We start from the raw sequence: 10,767 nt of genomic DNA on the forward strand, positions 1-10,767 counted from the left end.
TTGAGAACGTTGAGTAGAATGACCTTCACGGCTGTTGTTGTTGTTGTTGAGGTTGTCTGACCGTAGTCTGACACGGGCCTTTGCCTGTAGGCGGCCCGTTTCGTGGTTACGGCTGGAGCTCTTGGAGCAGTCAGACTGGATTTGGGATTGGGGATGGAGGTTGTCCTACCTGCAGATATGAAAGGATACTGCAGGTTTGCAAGTGTGAGCGGACCCTCGGTCAACGATTACAACCAACCCCCACTCTTTGATGTGATTAGTTTCGGAGTGGCACGCCCCCCGAACTGGGGTTCGCATTTGCTGGAGGAGGATACTTCCTAAGCTATCTCGGTGGTGGGCATCGTATGATGACCTGGAGAAGGTGATGAATGTGGTTTGTTTGGGCCTTTCGGGTTAGAATGGCCGCTGGTGTTGTGTGTTCTTCATGCAAGTTTCGAATTCCGTTTCGGAGACTTTGTGTGACTTCGCAGTCGAGGAGATGGTGTTTTAGTGGGTTGGCCACTGGCTCCTGACAGTAGGTGCATTCCTTGACGATATTTCCGATCGCCTGCCAGGTGCACTTGTACCCTAGTCGTAGTCGATGAAGGCTAACTTGGGTTTGTCTTGGCGTATTCTTCTCGGCGAATGGTGGTTCCCTTTTTGTAGCCACCAGGTACCATTTGGATGATTGGGAACCAGCGTTGAATGCGTCAAGGAAGCTCTTTTGGATGTGGAGCTTGGTAGTCTTTCTAAGGTGGTTCTTGATCTGTTGCATGCTTACTGGAACTTGAATGTTTACGCTTCTAGAACGTGTGGCTGCCTTGGCTGCCTTGGCTGCTTTGTCTGCCATGTCATTTCCCCCCATCCATACATGACCGGGAATCCAGTGTAAGACGACTGGGTGGTTTTGTCTTTGGAAGTCCTGTAGCTGTGCGAGGATCGAGGTTATGATGTGGACGTTGTCTCTTCGTTGACTGTGTTGCTGCGCCTGCATGGCCGTTTTCGAGTCCGTGTGAGCTATGATGGACTTGTTGTGTTGTGTTGCAGCGTGTTGTAGTGCCTTTGTGATTGCTACCAACTCTGTTTGCAGGGTGGAGCAGTCATTAGAAAGTCTCCATAGGAGGGTCTGACCTTGGGCGTAGAAGGCCGCTCCGGATCTATGATGTTTTGGGTCCACCGAGCCGTCTGTTAAGTATGATGCTCCATCTGCCGGTGTCTCGGTGGCTATGGCTTCCTGAGTTATTCTTTTGAGGTCCTCCTTCTGGAGGTTGGCTTCGCTAACACCTAGTTCGGTGATTTTGAATGTGGCTGGTGGAGGGCTCCATGGTGGTGGAAATACATAATCCTTTCTCGTATGTCCTGGTTGCTCTTGATGAGTGTTTCTGCTTGCAGGTGCTCGATGACCTCTCTTGCGTCGTGCGACCAGGTGGCCCCTCGCACTCTGTGGTCGAGGTGGAGGGAGGCACTGATTCGCGTTTTGGCAGCTGTGGACTTATCTGATCTACAGATTTTGGCGAGGAGACCGGCTGTCACCTGCTTGACTCGTACTGCCAGGGGTAGGAGTTCAGTTTCCATTTGCAAATTGCGAATTCTGGTCCACATGGGTGGTCCGAGCATGGTCCTGAGAGCATTAGTTTAGATAACTTCTAGCTTAGCTATCTGGTCTTCTCTCAGTCCAATGAGCGCTGGAGAAATGGAATCTACCAGCGATCTGATGGCGGCCGTGTAGTAGGCTTTGAGCACGTGAATGTTCGCTCCTGCGGTTGTGCTGGTGAGCGACCTCATTATGTTGTGTCTGCTCTTCGTCCTGTGCCTTAGATACTCGAATTACGGTCTGAAAGTGAGTTTCTGGTTGAACCAGAATCCAAGACACTGGTGGGTGTAGGTGTAGGTCCAGACACACCATGTCTGGTGTGTCTGTGCAGATGGCCATCGCTTTCGACTTGGTCGGACTTATCTTGAGTCCAAGTCTGTTGCACTCGTCTGCATAGCAGAGGAGCTTGGGTGTTTGTCTGAAAGGAAGTCTGACTAGATTTTCCATCAGGACATTGAACAGCGTTGAACTGAGGATGCCGTTTTCGTGGACCCTGTAGCTTGACGTTCCCCCATGAAAACGTACTATTGCTTCTATCTGTGTGAGGTAGTTCTGGATCCACCCCAGCAACCTTCCTTTGACTCCCTCTTCAGCGAGCGTCGTTATAATGGCCAGTGGATTTGCTAGTACAAAGGCCTTCTCCAGGTCGAGGAAGACCACCAAAGCTGGTTTATTCTCCACTGTGCTGAGTATCTCGGCAATATTGTTGCTTATGCCTGTGTTCTCGGTGTAAGGAAAATGTCTGTTGAAAGCCATTCTTTCTGCCGTCTTTGCTATGCAGCTGAGGAGGGAGATGGGTCTTGGTTTGTCTGATTCTCTGGGCTTTGGAATGGGCTGTATATCTGCCTTCTTCTATTCCGGTGGAAGTCTCTGTGCTATCCACGAAGCATTGATGACTTGTAGCAAAGCCTCGTGCCCGGCTTCTTCGGCATGGGAAAGCATGGAGTAGGTTATCCTGTCGGCCCCTGGTGCTGTGTCCTTGCTTCGTTTCATCGACTTCTGGAGTGCTTGCTGGATGAAGGGTCTTTTGGTGTCATCTTCAACATTGCAGGCCTCTTCGATCATCTGGAGTCTTGTCTGTAACAGACGCCGTTGTTTCTCCTCCGCATGTCTCGGGAGGTATTTCGATTCTGCTCGGTCGGAGAAGAGTTTTTTGCAAGTCTCTCGGCTTCCTCTTCTGGGTTGGGATGGGTTGGTGGTGGGGGTGTTGCCTTCCCAGATGCCCTTCGGATCTGGGCCCACATCTTGCCAAGGGAGGTGTGCTCGTTCAGTTCGGAGCACCACTTGAGCCAGCTCACGTTTTTTATTTCTTCCTTCTCTTCCCTGGTATCCTTGACTATGTCTTGCAGGAGATGTCTGTTTGTGTCGGTGGGATGTCTTCTGTAGCTTCTTCGGGCCATGTTCACTCTGTGGTTGAGTTCGTTTACCCTGGGACAGTAGTACCAGTAATCCTTGTACTGTCTTGATGTAAGTTTTGTTTTTAGAATAGCCTCTTCTGCCGCTTGGTGAAAGGCCTCGACCAATTGTTGGTGGAGGGTTGTCTCGTCCACGGGTGCTGAACCAGCCGGCTCTGATTTGATGCGCCACTTACCCAGGTGTTTCCTATAGAGTTCCCAGTCCGCCTTTTGGGTATTGTATCTCCATCTCGGCGGGGGTGGAGTGGGGAGTTGGTTCACCTTCAGTGTTGTTAGGGTGGCAAAGTGGTCGCTGGTCAGCGTGGGGTGTAGCTGCCAGGAGGCCGAAGGCTGTAGTGCACTGGAGGCGAAGGTTAGATCTAGCCTTCCTCCCCTAATGTGGGTGCGCTCTCCGGTGTTTAGAAGGGCTATCTCGGGTGTGTCTTGAAAGGTGGTGCATAGGTGTAGGCCGTCTTCATTTGTGGGGCTTACCGAGCTTAGGAAGAGATAATGTGCATTGAAATCCCCTCCTATGAGTGTGGCGTGGTCAGCGGCCAAAGCGAATAATTGAGTCACCTCCAGTGAGCCCCTTGGATTTTTGTAGATGTTGTGGACAGTTATTTCCCGTTCTTGGAGGGTTACTTTGACGGCCTGTGTCTCAATATTTTCCCCACATGGCAAATGCTGCATGACCTCGGAGAAGGGTATACTCGACTTGACTAAGATCATACATCCTCTTGTCGACGCCTGCGTGAAATGCCTCCTGTATGTCTTGTAGCCACTGAATTTGAAACAGTGGTGTTCTTGTAGGAGTGTTTCTTGTAACAGTATAATGTCAAGCTTGTCCTTGGCTGCTGCTTCTTGCAGCAGATTTTTCTTGTTTTTGATGCCCTGAGCATTCCATGAAAGGATGTTCATGGTACTGGTGTTTTCCACCACTATTTCATCGGGGACTTCTGGTAATCCTCGATGGATATGTTCAGGCTTGATTCCGACTGGATCAGGTTCATATCTTCTTGTTCTGTGGTGGTTTTTGCCTTCTGGGCCGTGGTTCGCCTCAGGGGACCTGAACTGTCCAGTTTCTTTCTGGGAGCTGACGGTATCTTTGGTTCCCTGGTGGCCTTTTTCGGTGTAGAGTGTACCCAATCTGTCACTTGTGTAGGGGCCGGCATGGTGTCCTCCACTGAGGTGGCTGGAGCTGTGGCTTCTCTACCGGAGCCCCGTCTGGGGAAACCTACTTCCTGACGATGATGATGATAATGGAGATAAAATGGCAATGGCTTGCCATGGGAAGGGAGAGAAGAGTTAAGGTAGGAGGAAAGTTATGAAACGGGAAGTAAAGTATGTTGTTGTTGTTGTTGAGATTGTCGGACCGTAGTCCGACACGGGCCTTTGCCTATAGGCGGCCCGTTTGGTGGTTCCGGCTGGAGCTCCAGGAGCAGCCAGACCGGATTGGGATTGGAGGTGGTCCCACCTGCAGATTGGAAGGATACTGCAGGTTGCAAGTGTGAGCGGACCCCCGATCAGTGGACGCTTACCACCAAAAAAAAAAAAAAAAAAAAAAAAAAAAAAAAGTAAAGTACTAAAGAATAAGAGCAGGTGGGCTATCCACCTAGCAGAGACGATTTGATTGGCTGTGGTGAAGGCCGCACTAAGAGGTCGCCCGAGCTCGAGGTAACAGGGAGGGAGGAGGCTAAGCTAGCTAGCAAGGGGTTGTTTGTTATTGTGTTAGTTGGAGAGGTCTACTAGGTCCTTGTGTAACTAGTAGAAAACTCTCATCTTTTATCTTATTGGCGTCAAAAAGTTTTTTTTTTATGCTGTGGTATATAATTGTGTAAGTTGGAGAGGTCTGCTAGGTCCTTGTGTAACTAGTAGAATACTCTCATCTTTTGATTACTGTTTAGTGTACAATAGTTCTGGCTCTTGAGGGTTATGGAGAAGGCTTTTTGGCCACCAGTTGTGTGATCTTGTGGTGTCCTCTGTTTTAGTCGATTATATATTTCGTCTTCCATGACTTCTAGTTTGTGCCATACTGCCTGTGCTTGGCTGTATGATCTTATGTTCAGTGGTAAAATGTTGTAATTTTCGTGAAGCTCTTAAATTTTGGTTGTGTATCGGGGACGTTGTTTGGAGGCTCTGAGGATGGCTTTGTTTTGTGTTGCCTGAAGTTTTAATTGGTTGGTAAGGCTGATCGTGTTTAATGGTATTAGCGGGTATTCAAGATGGGGGCGGACAAGTGCTTTAAATAGGTGTAGTTGTATTTTCTCTTCCATTTTGCCGAATCTTCTTAATTTGGTAAGCTGTATTTGGGCTAGTCTATTACGCTCTGTTATGTGATTATTTATTCCAGTTCCTGTTATTGTCAGCCCCAGTATTTTTCGTTCGTTTGAGTATTGTATTTCTTCGTTGCTTACTGTGATTGGTGCTGGGTTTATCCTTGAAATGTGTATGATTTTTAGTTTCTGTGTATTAGTTTTTATTTTCCATTTCTTCTCGTAATTATTTATTTGTATTATGGCGCGAGCTGTTTTTAATGCCATCATCTGTTTGGCCTTGCCTGGATGGCGGATGATCTGGGTGACATCATCAGCATATGCGATGTATTCACCGTGAATTGGTGGCGGCATGTCTGAAGTGTAAATTGTATAAAGAGTTGGGGATAAATTACTTCCTTGTGGTACTCCACTATAAAGTCTGAAGCTTGGGTCTTTGTGATTGCCTATTATAATGTGTGCTTCTCTATTGTCCAAGAAATTACACAGTAGAGAAGTGAAGTTGTTTGGGAGTTTTTGATTGGTTATTTTATATTTAAGTCCCAAGTGCAAGACCTTATCGAACGCTTTTGCCACGTCCCTCAATACTATATTGCACTGTTCTCTATTATGCATTGCGTTTGCAATACTTTCGTATATAAGGGCTATGGCTGTGTTTGTTCCTCTGTGTTTCCTGAATCCGTGTTGTCTAGGGTTGTATTTGTATTCCAGTTCCAGGTGAGTTCTTAATCGGTGGTTAATTAATTTTTCCAAAATTTTTCCTAGTGTATGTGACTGCTCATATATAGACGTGAGCTAAGTGTGTCTATTGGGTAAGGATGAGGATTGCTAACCTCTTTCCAGGAGGACCCTCACGATCACGGTTTTCCTGAAAAGACTCGGGAGAGGGATGGGTTCTTGCTCCAACCCCCTTTCGTGTTCACAATCTCCTGGGAGGGAGGTGAACAGTTACAAGGGGGACGCAGAACGAATGCACTTTTGAAGGTATAGGTCCCTAGGCCAGAGCGAAAAAAAGGAAAAATAGTAGTAGAAGGAAAAGAACTCAAACCACGTCGGGAATATCACGCTATAGCTCCTCTCCAGCTGGAGTGTGGGTCACTCACACCACCAGTGGGGAGGGCAAACTAATGCTCGATAAACCGAAAACGCTCGTGAGATGTTGTCGACGATGTCAGTGACGGATGGTCCGGTAAGGAAAGTTGGTCAACAATGGCAGCAGAGAGAGGGCACTCTTCACAGCTCCGGGTCCGGCGCCAAATAAAATAATATGGGCTTCACGGGTGTTGTTGTTGTTGTTGTTGAGATTGTCGGACCGTAGTCCGACACGGGCCTTTGTCTGTAGGCGGCCCGTTTGGTGGTTCTGGCTGGAGCGCTTGGAGCAGCCAGACCGGATTTGGGATTGGGGATGGAGGTTGTCCTACCTGCAGATATGAAAGGATACTGCAGGTTTGCTAGTGTGAGTGGACCCTCGGTCAGTGAACGCTTACCACCAACCCCCACTCTTGGACGTGGTCAGTTTCGGAGTGGCGCGCCCCCCGAACTGGGGTCCGCATTTACTGGAGGAGGATACTTCCTAAGCTATCTGGGTGGTGGGTATCGTGTGATGACCCGGAGAAGCTGATGAATGTGGTTTGTTTGGTCCTCTCGGGTTAGAATGGACGCTGGTGTTGTGTTCTACTTGGAAGTTTCGAATTCTGTTTCGGAGACTTTGTGTGACTTCGCAGTCGAAGAGATAGTGTCCCAGTGGGTTGGCCGCTGGCTCCTGACAGTAGGTGCATTCCCTGAAGACATTTCCGATCGTCTGCCAAGTGCACTCGTACCTTAGTCGTAGTCGATGAAGGCTAACTTGGGTTTGCCTTGGTTGTTTTCTTGACCGCGAATGGTGGTTCCCCTTTTGTAGCCACCAGGCACCATTTGGCTGATTGGGAAACAGCGTTGAATGCGTCAAGGAAGCTCTTTTGGGTGTGGAGCTTGGTAGTCTTTCTGAGGTGGTTCTTGATCTGTTGAACGCTTGCGTGAAACTTGAATGTGTACTCTTCTAGAACGTGTGGCTGCCTTGGCTGCTTAGTCTACCATGTTATTTCTCCCGATCCCTTCATGACTGGGAATCCAGTGTAAGACGACTGAGCGATTTTGTCTCTGGAAGTCCTGCAGCTGTGCGAGGATCGAGGTTATGATGTGGACGTTGTCTCTTGGTTGACTGTGTTGCAGCGCCTGCATGGCCGTTTTCGATTCTATGTGAATTATGATGGACTTGCTGTGTTGTGTTGCAAACATGTTGTAGGGCCTTTGAGATTGCTACCAACTCTGTTTGTAGGGTGGAGCAGTCATTAGAAAGTCTCCATAGGAGGGTCTGACCTTGGGTGTAGAAGGCCGCTCAGGATCTATGATGTTTTGTGTCCGCCGAGCCGTCTGTGAAGTATGGTGATGCATCAGCCGGTGTCTCAGTGGGTATGGGTTCCTCAGTTATTCTTTTGAGGTCCTCCTTCTGGAGGTTGGCTTTGCTATCACCTAGTTCGGTGATTTTGAATGTGGCTAATGGAGGGCTCCATGGTGGTGGAACTACATAATCCCTGGTTGTTCTTGACGAGTGTTTCTGCTTGCAGGTGCGCAATGACCTCGCTTGCCTTGTGCGACCAGGTGGCCCCTCGCACTCTGTGGTCGAGGTGGAGGGAGGCACTGATTCGCGTTTTGGTAGCTGTGGGCTTATCTGATCTACAGTTTTTGGCGAGGAGACCGGCTGTCACCTGCTTGACTCGTACTGCCAGGGGTGGGAGTTTTGTTTCCATTTGCAAATTGCAAGGTCTGGTCCACATTGGTGCTCCGACCATGGTCCTGAGAGCTGGGGAGTTTTCATGCGATTCTGCAGGATCAGGTTCTTGTTGTTGTTGAGATTGTCGGACCGTAGACCGACACGGGCCTTTGCCTATAGGCGGCCCGTTTGGTGGTTCCGGCTGGAGCTCCTGGAGCAGCCAGATCGGATTGGGATTGGAGGTGGTCCCACCTGCAGATGTGGAAAGATACTGCAGGTTGCAAGTGTGAGCGGACCCCCGATCAATGGACGCTTTCCACCAACCCCCACTCTTGGACGTGGTCAGTTTCGGAGAGGCGCGCCCCCCGAACTGGGTTCCGCACTTGCTGGGAGAGGATACTTTCTAAGCTATCTGGGTGGTGGGTATCGTGTGATGACCCGGAGAAGGTGGTGAATGTGGTTTGTTTGGGCCTTTCGGGTTAGAGTGGCCGCTGGTGTTGTGTGTGCTTCTTGGGAGATTTGAGTTCTGTTTCGGAGGCTTTGTGTGACTTCGCAGTCCAGGAGATAGTGTTCAAGTGGGTTGGTTGCTGGCTCCTGACAGTAGGTGCATTCCATGACGTCATTTCCGATCATCTGCCAGGAGCACTTGTACCCTAGTCGTAGTCGATGAAGGCCGACTTGGGTTTGTCTTGGTGTTTTCTTGTCCGCAAAAGGTGGTTCCCCTTTTGTAGCCGCCAGGTACCATTTGGCTGATTGGGAACCAGCGTTGAATGCGTGAAGGAAACTCTTTTTGATGTGGAGCTTGCTAGTCTTTCTGAGGTGATTCTTCATCTGTTGCACGCTTGCTGGAACTTGAATGTGTACGCTACTAGAACGTGTAGCTGCCTTGGCTGCTTCGTCTGCCACGTCGTTTCCTCCGATCCCTACATGACTGGGAATCCAGTGTAAGACGACTAGGCGGTTTTGTCTTTGGAATTCCTGTAGCTGTGCGAGGATCGAGGTTATGATGTGGACGTTGTCTCTTGGTTGACTGTGTTGCAGCGCCTGCATGGCCGATTTCGAGTCCGTGTGAATTATGATGGACTTGTTGTGTTGTGTTGCAGCGTGTTGTAGGGCCTTTGAGATTGCTACCAGCTCTGTTTGTAGGGTGGAGCAGTCATTAGAAAGTCTCCATAGGAGGGTCTGACCTTGGGTGTAGAAGGCCGCTCCGGATGTATGATGTTTTGGATCCACCGAGCCATCTGTGAAGTATGATGCTGCATCAGGCGGTGTCTCGGTGGCTATGGCTTCCAGCGTTATTTTTTTGAGGTCCTCCTTCTGGAGGTTGGCTTTGCTATCACCTAGGTCGGTAATTTTGAATGTGTCTGGTGGAGGGCTTCATGGTGGAGGAACTACGTAACCATTGTCTCGTGTGTCTTGGTTGTTCTTGACGAGTGTTTCTGCTTGCAGGTGTCGGATGACCTCGCTTGCCTCGTGCGACCAGGTGGCCCCTCGCACTCTGTGGTTGAGGTGGAGGGAGGCACTGATTCGAATTTTGGCAGCTGTGGGCTTATCTGATCTACAGATTTTGGTGAGGAGACCGGCTGTCACCTGCTTGACTCGTACTGCCAGGGGTGGTAGTTCAGTTTCCATTTGCAAATTGCAAATTCTGGTCCACATGGGTGCTCCGAGCATGGTCCTGAGAGCATTATTTTGGATGACTTCTAGCTTAGCTATTTGGTCTTCTCTCAGTCCAATGAGTGCTGGAGCACTGTAATCTTCCAGCGATCTGATGGTGGCCGTGTAGTAGGCTTTGAGCACATGAAGGTTTGTTCCTGCGGTTGTGCGGTGAGCGACCTCATTATATTGTGTCTGCTCTTCGTCCTGTGCCTGAGATACTCGAGTTGCGGCTTGAAAGTGAGTTTCTGGTCAACCAGATTCCAAGACACTGGTGGGTGTTGGTCCAGACTACCGGCGTGTTTTGTATGGAGAGCATCTTGTCTGGTGTGTCTGTGCAGATGGCCATCGCTTTCGACTTGGCTGGATTTATCTTGAGTCCAAGTCTGTTGCACTCCTCTTCTATAAGTTGGAGTGCGTGTTGCGTGTTGGCTAGTCTGTTTGATCCTCTTACAATAAGCTGTAAGTCGTCTGGATAGCATAGGAGCTTGGCTGTTTGTCTGAAAGGAAGTTTGACAAGATTTTCCATCAGGACATTGAACAGCATTGGACTGAGGATGCGTCCTTGTGGGGTTCCGTTTTCATGGACCCTGTAGCTTGAGGTTGCTCCCTGAAAGCGTACTCTTGCTTCTCTCTGTGTGAGGCAGTTCTGGATCCACCCCAGCAACCTTCCTTTGACGCCTTTTTCAGCGAGCGTCGTTGTAATGGCTAGTGGATTTGCTAGTTCGAAGGCCTTCTCCAGGTCGAGGAAGACCACCAGAGCTGGTTTGTAGTCCACTGTGCTGAGTATCTCGGCGATGTTGTTGCCTGTGCCGGTGTTCTCGGTGTAAGCAAAAATGTGAGGGTGTGGGCTGCCTACTTTCCACTTGAGTCGGTTGAGAGCCATTCTTTCTCCCGTCTTCGCTATGCAGCTGAGAAGGGAGATGGGCCTCGGTTTATCTGGTTCTCTGGGCTTCGGAATGGGCTGTATATCTGCCTTCTTCCATTCCGGTGGGAGTCTTTGTGCTGTCCACGAAGCATTGATGACTTGTAGCAAAGCCTCGTGTCCGGCTTTACCGGCATGGGAAAGCATGGAGTAGGTTATCCTGTCGGCCCCTGGTGTTGTGTTCTTGCTTCGGT

The sequence above is a fragment of the Homarus americanus genome, unplaced genomic scaffold (assembly GCF_018991925.1).
Source record: "Homarus americanus isolate GMGI-L3 unplaced genomic scaffold, GMGI_Hamer_2.0 scaffold20930, whole genome shotgun sequence".
Classification (NCBI taxonomy): domain Eukaryota; kingdom Metazoa; phylum Arthropoda; class Malacostraca; order Decapoda; family Nephropidae; genus Homarus; species Homarus americanus.